Below are 18824 nucleotides of genomic sequence, written 5' to 3' on the forward strand. Positions count from 1 at the left end.
CCCCACAGGTCTCCCCCTGCCCCAGAGGTCCTGGGGTGCATCAGCCCCACGGCTCTCACCCCCCTCCCACATTCCCCTGGATTCCCCAGTGATCCTGCTGGTGTCTCTGTCCCACAGATCCTCCCGTGGCCCCAGGGCTCCTTACCCCACAGATATTCCCCCGCCCACACGCCTATCCCTCTGTGCCCCAGGGATCCTCAGGGTATCTCAGCTCTGCAAATACCTTTGTGCCTCCAGGGACCTCGCGGCTTTCTCCCCCTCACCCCCCTCCAGCTCTGGCTGTCTCCAGGATCACGATGTCCCTGCCACATGTCCCATGTGGTCCTTCTACACAAGTCCCCAGATATCCTTGATGTGTCTTTGTCCCATAGATCTCTTCATGGCCCAGGGTCCCTCAGCCCCTTCCTGGCCCAATGGATGCTCTAGATTCCAGCCATGACCTTCTGTCCTTGCACGTGGGGCCAAAAGCCAGACCTCAATGCCCCACTGCCCAGCATCGTGGAGCAGTGCCAGCTGAAGAACATGCCGAAGGCCACTAGCAAGGCTGCCATCAGGAGGGCACCAGGCCCTGGGGCTGCTCAGGGGCAATCCTCAGGCTCCTGCAGGGAGCCCTGATGTGTGGCCTCCACTGCACATCCCTTGAGGTCTTGACTGACAGCCCTGGACTGCTCAGTGAGTGACCCAGCTCATCCTCACCCACGGTGGGTGACATGGTGCCTGGGATGCTCCACAGGGGACCCAGGTGTCTATTGAAGCTAGACCTTTATAGTATAGTTTTTGGTCATATGAAGGTACAACTCTATGAATTCAGAAAATTCAACTTTGCTTCCTGCTAAAAAGACAGAAGATACATTTGTCCAGACTCGGCCTCCCCACCCACAGTCCATCCCCCAGTCATTGCAGTACAAGGTTTACTTCATTCCCTCTTCTGTGACTTGGAACGAAGAAACTATGTCAAGACCTGAGGAAGAATAGCAGGCAAGTTAAATACAAGGCATTTGTAAATTCAGCAGAGCATAATGGCAGCCGGACCTCTTCTGTCCAGGAGGAGGACCCTACCCATAGAAAGCATGTTTGGAGCAAGGCGAAGAGCAGTGGGATGAAAGCTCAGCATAGCAATAAGACTGCTGTCTCAGACGGCTAGGGAGAGACTGACATATCAATGAACCAAGGACATGTGCAAACAGGGCCAAGAGGACTGCAGCCTGTGGGCAAGCATTGACTGTGCAACGGTTGCTCCCCCTTGTACGACAACAGAGATGCTGAGCTGTCAAGCAGTTGCTGGCGAGCATCTTCCCCCTTGCCGCCTTATCCAGCCCCACTGAACAGGCAAACTGCCACAGTCCTCAGCTCATGCTTCGGCCCAGAGTGCTGACAGTTCCGTCAGGATGGCTGGTCTCCATGCTGAGCTCCTCAGGCTTCTCCCCCAGCTTGAGGAGGTCCTCTGCACTTCTGAGCTTTGCACCCATATGTGGGGTGGCCAGCACCCAGCCCCGAGGCCCACAGGTGGTGAAAGGCACATGCAGAGCTGGCTGCTGAGACCTACTCCTGGTCCCAGGACTCACAAGTGCCCTCCAGCAGAACAACCACCGCTTCTGGTACTTTCTGCCAGAATGAGATCTGCTGTACCTGCCAGCCAAACTCAGAGAAAAGGCATCTTCTAGACTGTTCAGGAAAAGCACAGAGGACCTGCCAGCCTGTCACTGAAAACAGCTTATAAGAAACAGAGTTTAAAAGCTGCCAGCATTGAGGTTTTTTTCCATATTTGCTACTTTATACAGCTACAAGGGTGAGAACGGAAGAATGCTGAGCTTGAAGCAAAAACAGAGCATTATAATGTTCTCTTTGAATGTATTTTTGTGTTACTCTATTGAAGCTCTTTCTTGGTTTACCTTTTAGGTTTTACATTATTCTAAAGCTTGTATTTAAGCCTCATTCTTTTCCCTTTCCTTTTTTTTTTTAAAGAAGCCAACCAACCAGCTCATCAAAAGAAGACACTGGAAAACTCAAATTCCCCTGTAGAGTTTTCAGTGTTCAAAGCCCTAAATCCTGCTGAGAACCACAGAAATCAGTATTGCAGTAGATCATTTTACACAAGCTCTATGCGTCAAGGGATTCTGCAAACAGAGCAGCAGATATTACAGGATATATTTTGCCTGTTTCCTTATCAAAAAAACAAAGACAAAGCCTAGTTCTGTAACATAAACTACACTATCTAGGAGAGTACTGTCTCTGTTAACTTTAAATTGACATTTGCTTTATCATATTAATGTTATTTCATCACTGTACCAAATTTTAAGAATAGGGAAATATTCCAAGTTATCATGTTAAACTCCATATCACTATAGCAAGTAGCAGGTATAGTAGCCTATGAGCACATCAGCTGAATGGCCTGTCATTTTTATTTACTCAAATTATTCTTGCCTGAGTAATCCTTTTGTGTGTGTGTATGTGGCACGGGTCAGGTAGGAGGAGCTCTTCTTCTGGGGTTTTAAAGTAGCAAAGTTATTTAGTCCTGATGATGGGCTAAAGTAATTACTTACAAAAAGTCTGAGCCCCTTCAGCTAAAAGAGATTATGTAGTTTGATATCTTATCTGCTGATCTTGTTAGGAGCTGCCACTTTATCTTACCACCAAAAGCAATACCCTGGGGAATGATTTGTATGGCAACAGATACAGATTATCTGACTGAAATAGCAGTTTCTTGAAATGGGGTCTTAGTGGGTGTCAGCCCTTAAAAGGTTTTCAGCTCTGCCGAAGTACAAGTAGAATGAACTAGCTGCTTGAGATGTCCATATCATTCAATGTAAGTGAATGAATTGTGGATAGGATGATATATGCAGCAGCTAGTTCTTTACCAAGAAAAGATTAAAGTGATTTTTGCTTCTTAGAAAAATATCCCTCCTGAAGACATGGCATTTCTGTAAACTTACAATGCTTGGGCTTACTTAGGAGGATTGGTTTTGTGTAGCAACCAAGTGCAAGCTTTAAGCTGTAAAGTAATACTATTATAATGTCAAAAAGTGCTGAAGCTGGTATGATGCATGTGAGAGAGACATGGTTAACCTGTAAAATTCAGATACTGTAGTGCAGAAAGAAAAACTAGATCAGGAGAGGCTTGAAAAAAATAAATGTGTAAATGTTGCAAATATTCTGGTAAAGAAATAAAAATTTAACCACATAAAAGAGCTAGGTTTGATTAAGAAGTAAAATTATGAAGCATAATGTATACGATTGTTAAGTTTGAAATGTAGCCATAGAAACTTTAGGAACTGCGTTATGTGTGACTATAGGAACCTTAATATTGTTAAAGTTTGAAATAGCTAACCATAGAAACCTCACCAGGAAGTTACTGGTTTTTCTATGTTTTGTTCAAGAAACTAAGGAAACCATCATGGACACCAGTTTGCTGCTTTGAAACCACCTTACCCTTCCCATCTCGATTTGAGTATCAAAGATTCCAATCAGTAGACCTAAGTGTAACTGACCAATGATTGTTTTTAAATAAGAATATAGATAAGGTTATATAATCAAAGGACCAATCATTATAAAGGTTAAATTTAAGAGTGATCATAGTATGCATTTTTATGTGGAGAGCTTATGTAACAATGACCTGACAGAAAAAGTCTACAAAAATGGATGGATTTTGATACTAAGTTGGGCACGCCTTTGGAGGAGTGATCCCCCGTGTCCCCAGAGCTGCAATAAAGAAGTGCCTGCTTCTTAACTTCTCATTGCTGTTAAGGAGTTTTATTCCGGATTTCGGTAACATAAAGGTGAAAAGGTGTGTGTAGAAATTATATATATGTTTCGATACGTTTCTAAATCTTCCCCTTAGCTTGCCACTCTAATTAGCATCTTGCTTTGCCATGCCATGTTAGAAAGCTAAAGAGTACTAGCATGCCATGACAGGTCATGCGCTAAAGTTGGTCTTGTGGCTACATTTTATCCCTTGACGGAAAGCAACTGCTTTGACTTAGTAATGAAGAGGTATTAACTCATGTCTGTGTTCACTTTTTGTTGTGTGAACATAGGACCTCCTGAAGGAAAATTGAGAGTTTAACAGGACAGAAATAACACAAAATACCTTGTTTAAACTTCCTGTAAAGTTTACCCTCTGCTCTCTTGAATAGCCCAGTTCTTGCCCCACACACCAGACATCTTAAAGATTCCCTGTCCTCACTAGTCAGGTTGTGTCTAGAAAACACAATTCTCAGGCCTCTCTTACTCGCACCAGTCTCTGAGAGGGCTGAGGAGTCACTACAGCCAACTGCTCGGCTTCCGTCCCTTTCCCTTCACTGTTGGTGATTTCAGTCAAAGTTTCATACCTAAATATCATTGAGGATCTGGTCCCCATGATGCCTCTTGAAAATAAGTTTTTGAAACTGGTGTTCAAGACACGGAAACGTGCAGCAGGATAACCCTTCATTTTCCTCACAAAAAATCAAATCCTTCTTGATTCGATACAAGTGTAGAATTCAAAATCATTGTGCTTTAAATCATGAGTTTGCAATTCTGGAAAATCTGATGTTCCTTTTTTTATTCCCTGATGTGGTTGATTTTGTGTCCCCTCGCCTTTCTTTTCTTATTTTACTTTATCTCTTCTTATTTCAGAGAGCCTTAGTCCTGTTGCATTTTCTGGGGAGTGAATGTTCTGGTGTAGCAGTGCTGCCTAATGTCTGTACCAAAGTGTAAACAAAGCCAAACATTTGCATCTGAAATTCATGAGGCTCCTGATCTAGGGACTATTTTAATCACGGTGCTGCTTTCACAATCATTTTACTAAACTATTAAGAAAGAGAAAGAATCATTAGGAATGACTCTCAGGAATCTCAAAGAAACCCACCCTAAAACATTTTGCAAAGCACAACATTTGTTTTAAATAAAAGGAAATTCTGCCATGGCAATGCTGTGATTAAAATGCCATGAAAAGGCTTTAATAAACATCAGAGATGTCACAGGTATCTCTTGCTTTAATGACCACTGATTATCATATGGAGCTTATGCTGAATGTTATTTGGACAAATTATGACCACTGATTAATTATCATATGGAGCTTATGCTGAATGTTATTTGGACAAATTAGGAATTCTGCCTCAGGCCATCAGACACTGTACTCCTGGTGCTGCACAAAATGGATGTGTGCTAAACAATGACAGGATCTGATTCAAAATGCTGAAAGCAAGCCAGAGCAACTGCTTGCATTGTAAATTGTCCCAGGGGCTTCATCTGCAGGAGGAAATTACAGGTTTGCAATTGTCCCACAGCACAGCTGTACCAGTGGGTTGTGTGAGGGTTATGTAGTAGGCACAGAGGACACATTTTAACTCTAGAGCCTCTTGCCTCCTTTGGGTAAGGTTAGAAGATGGAGCTAAACATCCCTGCATCTGGTTTCTGGCACCTCACGTCTGAGAGACTGACAGCACATGCAGGTAATGCAGTACTGCGTACATATGTGTGCACTAAGGCACCTCTCAAGCAGTACAGGACAGAGACACCTTGGTGCTGTTTCTGAAAGATCTTGTGCAGGCTGTGCTACGCAATTTTCATAGCTTGTTCTGAAGCTTATTTTATTGTCAGTATTTTCTCTCCTAATTCTTCACTGACATCATGCTTACAACACTACCTAAAGTTTTGCAAAATATTCAGAATGAAATCAGCAAAATTCATATGCCAAGTTTAGGGATTAATCTGATAAATTGTGGGTGCAATTTACTTGTTTGTGCATACAGAGACCCAGGAGACATGCTTGGTCTGTTAGCCATGTAGATTTTTCCTCACTCCCATAAAACTTACAGAAATCTCAATTTCTAATTCTGCAAACCATTTTTAGCCCTGTGAATATCAACACAAGTCCTTCTGTTTTCTTACCATGCAGTTATAATGAGCAATAACCTTTAATCATGTTTTCAATGGGCAGAGTTCAAACTGTAGTTCTGTTCTCCCAAGTATTTTAGCAAAGGTTATTGTCTTAGTGTGGCATGCTCCCCTGGCTGCATCTCATCAGTAATCTTTCTTTCTTAAGAAAGAGAAATAAATGCTTAAATCCTTCATGTAACTAAAGTCTCTGTTAAATCATTTTGTCATATTAAGAATAGAACAGTGAAACTCTTTCCCCTCTATTATAATTTGAATTATTCTGTCTCTACACTTATCATTGACCAATGTGCCTTTTCCTTCCCTTAGGGCATTTTCGGTGTAGTCTCTGTGTGATTAACTTTTTCTGATGGCAAAAAGCAATACCTTTTCAAAGAGCAGGTCACTGTCGTGGTTTGAAGAGGAGAGATTTTCTTTGTATTGACGGAGTTGGCGAGCCACTTCACCCACTGTCGGTGCCTCTTCGTCTTTCCAGGTCATTATTGCCAGCATGTTGGCATAGGATGATGGTGCGCTCCGTACAAACTTCCGCCACAGTCATGTGCAGTGGACTTCGTCTGGATCTTTGGGTAATTGTGGGTTGTCCGGGTCATGATGAATCGCCTCTAGCACAGCTAATTCCCTCAGATATTGGATACCTCTTTTCATGGTGGCCCACTTGCTTGATTGACATATAATGTCTTCCTTAAAGGGGTACCTTTCCTTCACACTTGACAGGAGTCACCTCCAGAGGCTGATAGCTTGTGTCCCTTTTCTAATTGCCTTGTCAATGCGACCTTCCCTGGCAAGCAATCCCAGCTGCTTGCTTCCCTACCTTCTAATTCCAAGCTATTAGCCCCATTGTCCCAGCATTGGAGGAGCCAGGTGATAATATGCTCACCTATACAGCAGCCAAAATCTTTTCGCATATCCCGCAGCTCACTCAAGGATAGGGACCGGGTTATTACCTCTGGTTCTGCCTCTTCCTCCAGTTCCCGTGATGACCCTGGTTCACCTTCATCCTTCGCTAAGTGAACTGATTTTTTTGTATTTTTTTTTTTCTGTACGGGAGCAACTGATACTGGTGCAGGTTGGTCCACTGGTTCAGTTGCAGTATTGCTCGCCAGGTTTTGGAGAACCGCAGCATCTGTTGCTGAGGTTTGGGTAGCAGCAGTGCTCGTCGCTGGGGCTGGAGGGACCGCAGTGCCCATTACTGAGGTTTGGGTAGCCCGAGTTCTCGTCACTGGGGCTGGAGGGGTCACGGTGCCTGTCACCAAGGTCTGGGTGCCTGCAATGCTCGTTGCCGGGGCTGGAGGGGCCGCAGCGCCCGTTGCCAGAGTTTGGGTGACCGCGGTGCTCACCATTTTGTTGTTAGGTCCAGAGACTTTCTCTTCCCCTTGAGGGTACTGAGTGGTGTCAAAAAGGGCTCAATAGGCATGGGCCAGGCCCCAGCACGTTGCAGTGATTTGTATCTCTCTGGAGCTGCCAGGGTGACAGCATACCTTTTCCAAATATTTAACTTGTTCTTCTGGATTCTGCACTTGTTCAGGGGTGAATTTCCAAAACATTGGGGGTGTCCACTTTTCTAGGTACTTGCCCATACTGCCCCACACACCCTGCCACTCATAATTATCCAGCCTTGGGGCACATCTCTGGGTGATCTTCTTAAATAGTTGTTTAACCTTAAACGAGAGCTGAACCACATTCAGAAGCATGCTAATTCCTAGCAGTAGGGCTAGGACCATGCTAGTCCCAACATCCCAGGAGTACTCAAATTTTCCAAAATTCTCAAACAACACCATTGTAACTGGACTGAAGGAGAAAGGAGAGGGGAAGAAAGGTACCCCATCCATAGACTGGCTTTCCAAGGAGGAAAGGTAAATGGTATAATTATTAATAGTTTCCCACAGATGGCTCCCGCAGTATAAAGGTGACAATGCTGAGTGCAAATACTGGATTAATCCCACAGACGATGACTTTAGCATACCATAAACCAGCGTTATACAATACATCAAAGCGAAAACCTTAATCCACCTCCCAAGGATGATAAGCAGCAGAAGAGGAACTACATACAGCAAGCGAGGTGATACATAACAGAACTTTAAAAACCAGAGCAAAAACTCTAAGAACACATAAATCAACATAATGACCAGCGACTATTAGACCAATATAATGAATGCTTATAACAAATTTGTTTTAACAAGCTCTGGTCAGGTTTGTCGTTATCTCAACCCTTTGTGCCCCGTGTTGGGTGCCAAAATGGACTGTCGTGGTTTAACCCCAGCCAGCAACTAAGCACCACGCAGCTGCTCACTCACTCCCCCCCCCAAAGGGATGAGGAAGAAAATCAGGAAAAGAAGTAAAACTCGTGGGTTGAGATAAGAACGGTTTAATAGAACAGAAAAGAAGAAACTAATAATGATAATGATAACACTAATAAAATGACAACAGTAATAATAAAAGGATTGGAATGTACAAATGATGTGCAGGGCAATTGCTCACCACCCGCCGATCGACACCCAGCTAGTCCCCGAGTGGTGATCCCCTGTCCCCACTCCCCCCAGTTCCTATACTAGATGGGACGTCCCATGGTATGGAATACACCGTTGGCCAGCTTGGGTCAGGTGCCCTGGCTGTGTCCTGTGCCAACTTCTTGTGCCCCTCCAGCTTTCTCGCTGGCTGGGCATGAGAAGCTGAAAAATCCTTGACTTTAGTCTAAACATTACTTAGCAACAACTGAAAACATCAGTGTTATCAACGTTCTTCACATACTGAACTCAAAACATAGCACTGTACCAGCTACTAGGAAGACAGTTAACTCTATCCCAGCTGAAACCAGGACAGTCACTTTGAGGGTACTTGGGCTATGCTTATGTTGTTATACTTGGGCACATTTTCCTTTTGTCATTGGGGTTTACAGCACAGTTAATATTTCTCCATGTTTAATCTTAAGTGACTGCCCAAATGTACACTCCTGGCACCACTTTTCACTGCAGAAGAGAGTGTACAGTTACTGCTGGTGCTGCCCAGCTCAGGTCCTTCCAGATGGTGTAAATCAGAGCTACACAGCTGGTGCATAGGTAGCTCAGGACCTGCTCACCTTGTTTGTAGTCATGCTCACATACAAATAACAGATCCGACTGTTGCCTGATGTTGCACTTTCTATATGTTAACAGAGATTCCCCCACCCAGCAAATTGCTCACTCACCAGATAGATAGCATCACTTCCACCATGACTGGGCAGGTAACATGTCTTACCCTACTATGGCAACCTCCCAACCGAGGGTGACCTTCTCCTGAGAGGCATAAAATGCTCCTGGTCCTGACCTATCCAGGGTCCACTAGGCCTACGGTGCTATTGGCTAGACAACAGTGCATCCCCTTTAATGATTTTTCACCCAATGTTTCAGACTGGGCATGGGGAATATTTTGTTAGCCCAAAGGCTCAGTGAGTTCTTCTGCAGGGAGGCATTAGCCTGCACTGATATAGATAGAGCTCTCTCCCTCCTGCAGGTTGCCAAGAACAAGCAAGCACTTGCTGCTAAAGGACAGCAAGCAACTTATCATTCAATAAGGACCAAGGCTTTCCTCATATGAAGACTTCAGAGGTTTCATACAGGCACCTTATTCAAATGTCATCAGCACTTCATTGAGCATTGCTGAAAACACTTCTCTCTGTGCCTCAGTCCCACATACAGTCACAGGACAACAGGGTGACAACATGTTTGTCACAAGCAACTACTACAGCCCAGCTCACCCCTTTTTTGTGCCTGTGATACCTGATTACCTCAATTAATTTAATTTGTCTCTGTGAAGATTATTTGTCACTTAGTACAAGTTATCCTCAGGTGTATTGCAGGTATACTCCTGTAATTTGCTGTTAATTACTTGTTTACTTAAATAATGTTGCTAATAAAGGGGGGGGGATCCCATTTAGGTACCTAAATAAAAGCCAGGTGTTTGGCCATATTTACCCTCACTAACTCCTGTTTTCACAGTTATAGAGTCATTAAAGGCTTTGACTATTGCTACTAGGTGTTTAACAAGATAACAAAAAAAAGTACTGAGCACTTCTGGTGTGCTGGTTTTAGCTGGGATAGAGTTAAATATATTCATAGTATCTTGTATGGTGCTAATATTTTGGATTTGTGATGAAAACAGTGTTGATAACACAGGGATGTTTTAGTTATTGCTGAGCCATGCTTACACAACACCAAGGTGTTTTATTCTTTGCACGCTGCCCCACCAGCAAGTAGGCTGGGGCAGCTGGGGCAGCAAACCTTAGCTGACCAAAGGGGTATTCCAGACCATATGATGTCATGCTCAGCAAAAAAAGCTGGTGGAACAAGAAGAAAGGTGGGGAGAGAAGTTTGGAGTTATGGTGTTACATGCGATGGAGCCCTGCTTTCCTGGAGATGGCTGAACACCTGCCTGCCAATGGGAAATAGTGAATGGATTCCTTATTTTGCTTTGCTTGCATGTGTGGCTTTTGTTTTACCTGTTTAAATGCCTTTATCTCAACCCCCAAGTTTTCTCACTTTTACCTTTCTGATTCTCTCCCCCATCCCACTGGGGGGGAGTGAGTGAGTGAGCAGCTGGGTGGTGCTGAGCTGCCTTCTGGGTTAAACCATGACACCTGGACACCTAGCTCAGATAGCATGGTTCCCCTTTTCCCTCAGATTTTCATCAAGGCTTCACCCTGTCAGAGGAATAGTTTGTTGCTGATGTCAACAGAGAGAGATGAAACAGCTATGATAATTGTTTTATTCTAAGTACTCAGAGATACCAATCTACTGTTGGTTCAGCACACTGAATGGGCAGGGCTGATTGCTGATCTGGTCTCTGCATGTTTATGGACATAAAGAAACTGTAATCCCTGTCTATAACTGTCAACAAACATCTGAGTCTAATAGACAATCACTTTAGCTTTTAGCAGCACAGATGGACATAGAGCTGGTGGCTACTGCCAAACACCCAAGCAGAATTGTGGACTCTGCTGGAGGGTGCTTGGAAGATGTAAATGATCATATAGCAGCACCTGCTGCCATGTTGCAGGCCCTTGTGTGGCCCATGCAGAGCCACAGTGACACAGAGCTTTCCATAAAGCTGCAGATTTTCTGGGCTGTGGTTGTACTGTAACACACAGCAGGGTAACAAATGTTCCGTGCTTTGGACTGGCATGGAGCAGCAGACAGCAGCTGTGCCAGACAGTAGGTTAAGATCAGCAATGAATGGTTCACAGCTGAAGCTTGTACCTTTTCAATGAACACAGGCTGGCAAGTAGTAGCTTTCTTAGCATTATTGTTAATGTTAGCCTTCCCCAGTGCATCTACCAAGGTGTGTGACTGTTGTGGCCAGCATCACCATCTCTGGGCAGGGGAAAAGTGGTCAGCCAAACTTTTCTTAAGCACTGGGCAAGAGACTGACTTTAGCAGTACTTGATTCCTGAGGGATTTGCTTCAGTGAAGGTGTCTTTGGTGACTTCAAAATCTCTCCTGAAATGGCTTAAAACCAGTACTTGACCTATGTAAAAATATGCTAGTCTGGGCAATACCTTTAGGGCTTTAAATGTATTTAGATTTTTTTTTTTTTTTAACTAAAAAAACTCTCCATCAAAACATATGTAAAGCTATTACTTTACAAGTGCATCCATCAGGTTAGGTCAGCAAGTGTTTTCCTCCAAAACTTCTCTTCCATGTGTCAAAAGGGAATAGAGACCTCTGTAGCTGTAAGAAACCAAGAAAAAAGATCAATGCTTTGAATATCCTACTTTACTGCAGTCTGTAGTGTTTATGCTTTAATATTTGTTCACTGCCACTTTGTAATGTTGCGTTTATTCTGTTAAAGGCCATGCCTTTCTCTTCTCAGAGGCAGCTACTGCTGTTTGGCCGTTGTTTTTTGATGAGATTTATTCAGGCAGTCAGTGACCTTTCCTATACTCCCTATTGATTGTCTGGAATGGCTTGGCCTGACAAGGTGAAAACAGCTACAGTATTTTATTGTTTCTAGTACTTGTTTATTTACCTGGTTATGCAATGCACTTACAGACTGGCTGGCTGATTGATTTATTGCTGCTTTGTGCTGCTGCCAGCATCCTTCTGGGGAACAGGACTGGAAAAGGACCCTCTGCAGCTGAGAGTTTATGCCAGTGTCCATGCATTAACTAACTGCATGTAAGGCATTTCAGTCAAAACCATACCTTGTAACCCATGACTGTCCATTTGTCCAGGGTTTGTGATTGCAGCCCGGGGTTTATACATGCTGGCAGTGCAGTGAGTTACTGCTGAGATAGGCTTGTGTCAAAAGCAGTATAAATGAAAAAGGGAAAAATGTAAAACATACTAAAAGAGCCACTCTAACTTCTGTCACCACTATGTAACAACCTCTAAAAGAGCAAAGTGGACACACGACAAAACCATGTCTTCCTCCAACAATGCTTGTTTCTGGGATTATTCTGTGAAGGCCTAGGAAAGAGATATCAGCTAACTGGACAGAGTGAGAATCTATGGCCAAAGTGTGACTGAAAAGTGTGAATGAATGGGTCAGACCTTATGGTGCCCTGGCAATCCAAGAATAAACCAGTTACAATGATCCAGAAGCCACAACATGGTTTTTCACCTCTGCAGCTAACTTGGGACAGCTGATCCATATGAGCAGCATGAATCCTTTGACAAGGGGTGAGTGAAGGTGAGGTCTGGACTGTCACAGGGCAATAGGCCAGACAAATGCTGTTGTACAGCATGGTCTGCCATAGTCCCTGGTGTTCAGGAGCAGACGATGGCCACTGGAAGAGCAGACTCATATGGAACAAAGGAAAAGGAAGGTGGGGAATAGTTAGATTTGGGATCTGGGGAGTAGGCAGTAGTAAGCTTAGAGATTCTCGTGCTCCTCTCTTAGGTCAGATGTCTTTTCTCATACTTTTAGGCAAGCAGTTATCAACTGATTGCTCAAGAAGGAATACTTTCTTCTAGTGACTCAGTCACCATGATACTCTGAAACATATGTACGTGCACCAACCCACATCTCTTATCTGTCTCATATCAATAAACACTAATGATGCAAAACTCTGGATGGTGTGCATGGAGGTACTGTGTTACTCTTCTTGGCTGAAACTGCATATGAGGGTAATTAATGACAGTGGGGTAACATTGCATCTGGGATGACAGATCCCCCAAATCATTCTTAAAGAGATAGGTGATACCATCCCCTTAATGTTTGGGACCAGGAGCCTTGAAACCCTCCAGGGAAAATTGTCTCTTAGCACTAATCAGGAAAAGAGAAGAACACCTCAGAGGAAGAACTATATCCTACTAGAGTTGCCTAGTTCCATCAGAGAACGTTGAAGTCATGGTGTCTGTGGAAGAAGCTGGTTTAAGATCACAGTTCAACCAGTGAAATCCGAGCAAGGACAATCCAAGCACAGGACTTCTGAAAAATAGAGAAGAAACCTACTGGGATGATTTTGTGGGTCACAAGGAAAGTTATGGCTTCTTGATCAAAAGGTCTGATTTAGGAAGAGGCCTAAGTTGGAGCTAAAGGTGCAAACTATTTAGCAAAGTCAGTGACAAGTGGACAATCTGTATCCCGAAGACCTGGAAGTGCAGCAGAATGTTCAGGTGGAGAAGAGGGAGCTTCTGTCTGGACAGGTGAACACAGTGGATGGCTCGATCTGTCAGAACTGAGGAAGTAATATGAAAGAACTAAGAAAAAGGGTATGAGGAGTCTTCAGAAGGTGTGAATGATAGCCCTTAATATTGGAACCACCCTAATTCAGAGCTGCAGTTCCACTGATTTTCAGAAAAATCTCGACCTTTGCTACTGCCCAGGTATTTTCTCATGCTCATCCTTTCTTAACAAGGATGTATAATGCATTTGCTCTGTGGCCATATATCAGCAGCTTTGGTTTCCAGTACTGGTGCTTGGCTCCTTTCTCTGATGGATGAAATGCAGAGCAGTTGCACCAAAATCAGACAAAGTACCACTGGGAAAGGATGCAGTCTTTCAGTGCCCTCTTTGACACTTCTTCCCTAAGACATCTGTGTACTCATCCCTGTAAGAGTCTCTTTACAGCTGTCTTTCAAGGTCAAAACAACACTGAGGCAGGAAATGCCTCACTTTCTCACTGGATGTAAATCTGAAGCCCAACTAACTTCGCAGGCTCAACACAGTCTGCGAGGCATGTCTCATGGGGGTAGCTCGGTTCAATTCAGAGAGAAGTGAATTGACATAGCAACCTGCACAATGCTGCCAACATCAGAAAGGAGACAAACTGCTCAGGTGTCTACCAAAAATGGATACAATCCATCTCGGATAGGAATATGTGTTGTGTTGGAGAAGGTCACGTTTAGGGCGGACTGGTCCATTTTGGACCATTGTCAGTACCATCCACACCTGATTCGGTGGCAAGTTGCAGGATATCACTAGGCCATCTTTCTCTTCCCTTTTGTGTGGAGATGCTCTTTGTTTTTCATAGCCTGACTTAGACTCTACCCAGTAACAGGTTTTTGTACAAAGAGGTCATAACATATTTTTTTGCAACCAGTATTTGTACTATCTGCACCCCCACACTCCCCCTGCTCAATGTTCCCAAAAAAGTGAAATATGCTGCTTATACTTCTAAAAGAATGAAGTTAGGACTCTCACTCTGCACCTCCAAGGTGATGCTCTCCATTTTCCTTCAACCTGAATTTGTAACAGTGCATGTGCTGCAAGCGATGGAAGTGTTCACAGAGTTAGGCCAGGCTGGATTTAAGGGTAAGTCAGTCATCAAAATTGGCATGACTTATATACCAGAAGTCCTAAGTGTATTTCCTATGGGCTTCTGAACTTTTAGCCTTTCCTGTCAATATGGGTCCTAAACCCCACTCAATGCACATGAGAACACCAACTGGTGTCCTCCACAGTCACTCTCCTCACACCTAGGAAAACATCAGAGAAAGGATGAGCCTTTGGATGGAGAGATGTGGGTGGAAGTAGCCTGGAAAAGACTCCTGCTTAAAGCACATCTCTGGCTGATTATGGGAGAGGTGATCACTAAAGACTGTGTAGAAAGACACCATGTCCTTTTAAAAGATTTTAGCCCATCTGAAAGACACATCAGTTATTGGGAATGGGACCTAACTGTTAATTTTTTGGCATGTATGGGCTCTTACTTAATACCTCACAGGTTCTGCCTGAGATGCCCAGTTCCTTCCTTCCTCACCATGTTGCCTGCACACAGGGGGCCCCTGTGACAAGGCATCCTCAGCATGGGGACCTTCACCTGAGACATGGGACCAGGCACACATGTGAATTTATCACATGTCACTACATTTCAATGTGTAGTGGATGTGCTCCAGCCAGGCATCCCAGTGCATAAGGTTGCACACTGAGAGGAGAATAACTTGAGAGATCTTCAGTTACTGTCGCCCATCCATATGCATTTTCATGCCAAGTGATCTCAATCAGCATCTGAAATTCAAAAAAACCCTCATCTCCTGGTTCTTCCCTGCACTTTGGTCTTCAGACAGTGCATGGTCACAACAGGTCTGGCAGTGCAGTTACGGCTGCAGAATATGCACCAGAGGTATTGGTCGCCTGTGACTTCTCGAGCGTGTGCCTTTGCAGTGCCAATTCCAGTCTTTGATCACTGGGTGGCACCAACAATATAATGAATCAGGGCCACTTCTCTAGCCTTTTCTTGTTCAAAGGGAGTTGTGATCCTGGGAGAGGTGAGGTGCTATCGGTTTGTTTGTTTATAGTCTTGATGCAGTGAATCTAAGAAAAACATTATTCTAGCAAGAGACCTCAGGTAATGGTAGGATTAGGAGCAGGTGAGGATATAAGATAGGAAGAACTGTCTGTAAAGTTTGATTACTTCCACTGTGGAACTATTACAGCTGAAAAAAACCCCACCTGTGATTAAAGGGTTTTTTAATCCTGTTGTCATGAATAAACCCTCTCCTCAGGCACAGAAAAAAAGAGACAGAAAAGCAGTGGAGAGGTAGGGCCAGTCCCAGGCTCTGTGCCAGTGTAGTCCACATCTCAGAGACTGCTAGAGTCAGGAGTGGTCCTTGCAGCTCTCCTGCTCCCTCCATCTTCGGCTGCATTGCCACGTGCACCAGCCAGCAAAGTAGGACCTGAGTGAGAGGCAGAGCCCTTCCATCAGCAAGTTGTTCTCTCTCACACCTCATCTAACATGGGATGCTAATGGTATCCCTTTAGCAGATAAGGCCAAGTTCTTTAGCAAAAATACTCTGCATGCAATTTTTTTGTGGGAGCTTAGAGACAGAAGTTTCTAGATGCCAAACTGGAGGAATGCCATGTGCTCCTTATTGATTTCTAACTGCTGACCACGATAAATTCCAAGAGAGCAGCAACACAGAGCAGAAAGTCGTGGAGGACCTGCCGTCTTATGGAGTACTTCGTATGCTTTCCTTAACATCTGTCATTTGTGACCAATGCCACTGAATGCAGTTATCCAATAAGATGCCAAAACCGTCAGCATTTCATTAAAATATGCTGCAGGGAGTAGTTCAGTAAACTACTTAGCATGCCAAATGCATAGTATGTGCCAACATATTTATCATATAATGTTCTTAAGAGCTGCAAGCCTCTGTTCATTGGGAGTAATCAATTCCATTTTCATATGCAGTGGACCTTGAACCCTGCTCTGCACTCACATTCCAACAATTTAATTTTTTCAAGGGACGATCAGAATAAGTAGATGCAGTACCTCTACCAGGAGCTTTGGCAGTAAGCTTTATTGATATTCTGGGCTAAAAAAGCCCCACAGATCTCTGCACACTGTGGGAAGGATCTAAAAATACATAATAAAAGCATGATTAGTACAGCATGCAACAAGGTGAGGAGTACATGCTGCTGAACAGAAATAAAGTCCTGGCAATGTAAAAGCAACAAAGCCAAAAAAAGTAATTCAGCAACAAAAGTATTAAACTCAGCCTTATTGCAATAGGAAATAAAGGACAGTTATGTTTTTAGTGGAGCTGAAAGAATCTACCCCAGTGACTGGTAATTAATAGTTCAAGAAGACCTTCGGTCCCCTGTTCAACCTCTGGATTGCCTCATTAGACATTGTCAGTTTCTGGGACATGCAAATCCTGTGTGTCAAAACAGCAGTTTTTCATACACTCGGTGACCTTTCCCATCTCTTGTATCCCTTCTTTCCTTTCTGTCTGACAACCCCACAGTGCTTACAGAGGCTCTGTTTCCAGGCAATTACTTGTTGGGCAGCTCTCCCACAGCTGAAATCGGGTGTCTCCTCTGATACTGAAAGCTAGGCAGCCCTTCGTTCAGCCAGGACTTGTGTACGTGTTCAGCAACCCTCCACAACCTCTCTCCACAGGAAGCCTGGCTCCTGAACCTTTTTTGCATCTTTACTTGGTATAAGGTGCTACCAAATAGTTGTAGTCAAAACCCAAGGCCAGCAAAGGGGTGTTCAGCATATTCTTGAGCATTGTGCCCCTAACCCTTCCCATCCCTGACAAAGGGCTCCAGCACCCCATTGCTTATATCACTTGCTACGGCATGCAGAAAATGTCTGAGATAGATATTGCATATCTCTTTAAATCCTAAAATGCCACACTGGCTCTATAGCAACACTAACAGGCATCATCTGTTTCACAGAGACCCTACTGCTGTGTTTTGCAGCTACAGTGAAACAATTCAAACCTTGGAATGAGTGTGAGGTAAAAATCTCTTCTGTTACACCTCTGCTGAGCATCCTGGCTTGTACCAGAAATCGTGTGGCCAGCAGGACTAGGGCAGTGATCATCCCCCTGTACTCAGCACTGGTGAGGCTGCACCTCGAGTACTGTGTTCAGTTTTGGGCCCCCTCACTACAGGAAAGACATTGAGGTGCTGAAACGTGTCCAGAGAAGGGCAACGAAGCTGGTGAAGGGTCTAGAGCACAAGTCTTATGAGGAGTGGCTGAGGGAACTGGGGTTGTTTAGTCTGGAGAAGAGGAGGGTGAGGGGAGACCTTATCGCTCTCTACAACTACCTGAAAGGAGGTTGTAGTGAGGTGGGTGCTGGTCTCTTCTGTCAGGTGGCTGGAGATAGGACAAGAGGAAATGGCCTCAAGTTGTGGCAGGGGAGGTTTAGGTTGGATATTAGGAAAAATTTCTTCACCAAAAGGGTTGTCAAGCATTGGAACAGGCTGCCCAGCGAAGTGGTTGAGTCACCATCCCTGGAGGTATTTAAAAGATGTGGTGCTTAGGGACATGGTTTAGTGGTGGACTTGGCAGTGCAAGGTTTACGATTTGACTTGATGATCTTAAAGCTCTTTTCCAACCTAAATGATTCTATTCTATTCTGTTCTCTGAGACCATGCTCCTGGGGGCTTTAGTTCAGATTTCAGTGAGATCTCTAGAGAGCTTTAAAACCTTGAAATTCAGACTGCATATTAGGATCCCAAAAGAGGATGTGGAAACCCAGCTCTAAGCTTCAAAAATCAGTAAAATAGGACATGTAGAACATGCCAACACACCAAGACTTGCAGAGACTGTGTATACATACAAACATCCTCATAAAATCAGACAAGGGGTTTGCCCCAAAATGGGTGTCTCCTCAGGACAAGCTTGCTGAAGGGGAAGGTGTGGGGAGGAGTGGAAGGAAAGGAGAGAGGAAGCACAGGAATAAATTCAAGTGTGCACAGAAAGAGCAAGGAAACCCATAAACATATCCAGGATGATAAAAGATAACTGAAGCAAAGGGCTTTTAAAGATGTGAAACTCACCTGCTCTGGCAAGCAGAGCTGAAGATGAATAAAGACTTATGATCTGGGTGAGACAGTGCTTGTCCCTCCAGGCACTGTCTATTCCCCTGAGGCAAATGGGCTTGTTTGCTGCTCTAGAAAATAGTGGCCCGGAGTGCTACCTGGAAAGCAGCTCCTGTGCTGCTGCATAGCTCTGATGTATATGAAATAAAAGGTGCTCTTTAATTATATACAGGGCTCAGAATAGCCAGACT

At 44.2% G+C, this 18824-nt stretch overlaps 1 pseudogene; it reads left to right on the forward strand.

The window, feature by feature from the left end:
• The first annotated feature begins 435 nt into the window (after nt 1-435).
• Nucleotides 436-18085, forward strand: LOC138690226 (uncharacterized; annotated as a pseudogene).
• Nucleotides 18086-18824: the final 739 nt, after the last annotated feature.

Source organism: Haliaeetus albicilla, chromosome 20 (assembly GCF_947461875.1).
Source record: "Haliaeetus albicilla chromosome 20, bHalAlb1.1, whole genome shotgun sequence".
Classification (NCBI taxonomy): Eukaryota; Metazoa; Chordata; class Aves; order Accipitriformes; family Accipitridae; genus Haliaeetus; species Haliaeetus albicilla.